Source organism: Myotis brandtii, unplaced genomic scaffold (assembly GCF_000412655.1).
Source record: "Myotis brandtii unplaced genomic scaffold, ASM41265v1 scaffold842, whole genome shotgun sequence".
Lineage (NCBI taxonomy): Eukaryota > Metazoa > Chordata > Mammalia > Chiroptera > Vespertilionidae > Myotis > Myotis brandtii.
The window spans coordinates 157,107-160,683 of NW_005371421.1; the positions used below are offsets into that span (position 1 = coordinate 157,107).

The 3,577-nt window shown below is 54.1% G+C and overlaps 1 pseudogene; it reads right to left on the bottom strand.

The window, feature by feature from the left end:
• Positions 1-629: 629 nt before the first annotated feature.
• LOC102239376 lies at positions 630-1,775 on the bottom strand (annotated as a pseudogene).
• Positions 1,776-3,577: the final 1,802 nt, after the last annotated feature.

The following is a 3,577-nucleotide window of genomic DNA, read 5'->3' on the forward strand; positions in this document are numbered from 1 at the left end:
CTTTATAAAGTTCTTCCCCCCCTCCCCCCCCCCCCCTTTTTTTTTTCCACCGAGCAATTCTATTGGTTTAAGATGAGTTGCATATGAGGTAATAAAGCCATCTGGAGGGGGAGGGATGGGAGGCCCGGGGGCGTGGTCAGGTCATCTGTCCAGAAGTTGTGTCCCATTTTTGGCATCTCTGGTAGGTAGGGCAAGGCTGGCTTCTCCACAGATCCCAGAGCAGATAAAGGGTGGGGGAAAGAGAATGGATGAAGAGAGAGAGAGAGAGAATAGTCGTATATGTGTCTGAGAGAGAATGTATGTGTCTATAGAGAAACAATAGTTGTGTATGTATCTATGAGAGAGAGAAACAGAATAGTTGTGTGTGTGTCTATGAGAGAGAGAGAGGATCTGAAAGATAGGGTTCTGGGTGTGTTTCTGTGTAAGAAATGGGGAGAGAAAAAGATTGAAAAGAAGGGAAAAAAGGGGAGACAGACCCCACCTTCCCCTTAGGGGACCCCCTTCTCCTTGCCATGTAGTCAGCAACTCCAGCACTGAGTCGGCTGGGGTAGGGCGACCCCATTTGCCCTTCTCCATCTTGTGCTTCTCCTGTGTCTGGGGCTTGTCCTCTGGATGCCTTTGTCCTCTCATCAAGAGTCACCTCTGAGCCCCACCCTGTGGCCTGAGGGGTGAGAGCAGTGGGAAGTGTCAGAATGAACGCTCCCTGGTCCTTCTGTTGGGGACGTCACTGAGGACGGGGTCACAGCCTCCTGCCAGCGCCGTTTGCCCTCATTTCCTGAGGGCTGTCCATCTGGCCTCCCCCGAGGTTATCTCCGTGGCCCCTGGGCCCATCGAGTGTCGGAGTGATTCCACCTGGGAAGCAGGGCATCCCCAGAAACATGTCTCCAGACCCTGAAAGATTGAAAGAGCCGCCAGAGCCTGCGGAGGAAGGGGGTGCCGGGGAGCTGGTGCGGCTGTGGCCCCCTTGGGTGACAGACACGGTGGTCTTGATGGCACAGATGTTTGCCTCCTCTTGAAACTTTCCGCTATTTTTCTTATAGCGAATCCGTTTGTTGCCAAACCAGTTGGAGACTGGCTAGCTCCTCCTTAGCCTCCTCACTGGGATACAGGTTGCTCAGGTGGGAATAGAAATACTCATTTAGGACCTCGGTGGCCTGTTTGCTGAAGTTCTGGCGTTTCCATCTGGCATCCAGGAACTGGGAACGAAGGATCATGACGGCCTCGCAGCTGCATCTGGATGGTCTGAACTTACGGTGTATGATGCTCACCATCTGCTCCATCTCCTTGGGTGCCACAGGCCTCGTGCAGCTCTGCTCCCTCAGCAGGTTCATGACGTGGGCCGTGAACTCGTTACATGCCTGCTCACACTTCTCCAGGTCCCAGTGGTAGATATGGCGAATCTGGGCAAGTTTGTTGCAATAGTGTGAGTGTTCGATGGAGTTGTCAGGGGACACAGGGTTCCTGGAAGCTGCTGTGGCTGCAGCTGCTGCCACTGAGCCCCCGCCCCCAGCCCCCTTCTCAGGCCCAGCCACACCTGCTAGAAGCATGTTGTCCAAGCGCATAAGCTGGGGGTCCACCGGCTCCTCCTCCTGGGAGCTTCAGATGCTGAGGCCTGTCTTCTCCTTGATTTCACACAGGACGCTAAAGAGAACTGGCTTCATTCAGTGGCAGTTTAGGGCGTGTTTCTTGGCCTGGGCCTTGTCCAGGCTCTGGTCCGTGATGGTCATTATCTGCTGCAGAATGTCCCCAATGTCTTGCTTCCCTTAGTCTCCCGGGACCCCCGCCCCCGCCACCCCACCTGGAGGCTTGCCAGGGCCCCCAGGCACCCCACCCACCAGCCCCAGACCCCCCTGGCCTCTGCCTGGAGGGGGTGGCCCCAGCAGCCACTCGTCCATAGTGGGGGAGGGGGGGCTGAGGCCCACTCACCTCCTGGTTACTTCCCCCCAAACTCGCCCTGACCCCCGCCCGTCTCTCCGTCTCCTGACTCCCCCAGGGGTTCACCCCAGCTCTGAAGGGAGACCTGGGGTACCAGCTGGGCCCTCCACAGGAGACCCTGGCCCCCGGTGGTGGAGAAAATGGAGCTGGAGAGAGAGGAGGCCAAGGCAGGGGTGTGTGTGAGCGAGAGGAGCCCTCCTTCCCTCCTTAAAGCTTCTGTTGGTGGGGGGGCGGGACGTTAACCTCCAGCCCAGGGCTCAGCCTCAGCGAGGTGTTCACTGCCCCCTCTTCCCTGCCTCCCTGCCGCCCTCCTGCTCCCATTCCCTGCCCAGGATACCCGGCCCAGTGAAGGTGGCCGAGGCCAGCGCAGCCCGGGCGCTGCTGCCGCAAAGCAGGAGCGCCTCTGCCCGGAAGGCCTCGGACCATCCACCCCTCCATCTGGGACCTGCCAACAGCCCTCACCGGGCCTCTCGGCGGGGCTTCCCGCTCTACGTTGCCTGCTCCTGCCGCTGGCGGGCTTGTTCCCTTTCTGTAGTTCTGTTTCTCCTCTAAGCCTGTCTGCATGCAGGCCTGCCTTCCTCCCCCTCTCCTTTCTTATCCCCTCCTATTGTATCCTATCCTACCCCGGGGCCTTGCAGCTGCCTGAGCAGAGGGTGGGGAGGCAGTCTGCTGATCCAGTTGTGACATTATGGGTGTAACGGATAATTAGCATATTCCTCTCTTATTATATAGGATATATATATATATATTTTTCTTGATTTCAGAGAGGAAGGGAGAGAGAGATAGAAACATCAATGATGAGAGAGCATCACTGATTGGCTGCCTCCTGCACACCCCTCACTGGGGATCAAGCCTGAAACCTGGGCATATGCCCAACTGAGGAATCAAATTGTGATATCCTGGTCATAGGTCAAAGCTCAACCCCTGAGCCATGACGGCTGGGCTGTGGTTGCACCATTTTACATTTGCATCAACAGTGCATAAAGGTTCCAATTTCTCCATGTCTCTGCCAGCACTTGTTGATAGTAGCCATTCTAATGGGCATGAAGTAGTATTTTAGTGTGGTTTTGATTTGCAGTATCCTAATATGTTTCAAGATGAAATTCCTTTTTATTTTTTAAAATTGTTTTCTTTTAATATTTATTGTTGAAAGTATTACATAAGTCCTCCATTTTCCTCCCATTAACCTCTTCCAGCCTGCTCCCATTCCCCCCTCCCCCGAGGCCCTCACCACTCCATGACTGAGTTATGTTAGAATCTTTTATTTTCTTTTTTTTTTAAATATTTTATTGATTTTTTACAGAGAGGAAGGGAGAGGGATAGAGAGTTAGAAACATTGATGAGAGAGAAACATCGATCAGCTGCCTCCTGCACACCCCCCACTGGGGATGTGCCCGCAACCAAGGTACATGCCCTTGACCAGAATCGAACCTGGGACCCTTGAGTCTGCAGGCTGACGCTCTATCCACTGAGCCAAACCGGTTAGGGCGTGTTTTCTTTCTTTCTTTTTTTTTTAATATATTTTTTATTGACTTCAGAGAGGAAGGAAGAAGAGAGGGAGATAGAAACATCAATGATGAGAGAGAATCATTGATCGGCTGCCTCCTGCAAGCCCCCCTCTTGGGATCGAGCCCACAACCTG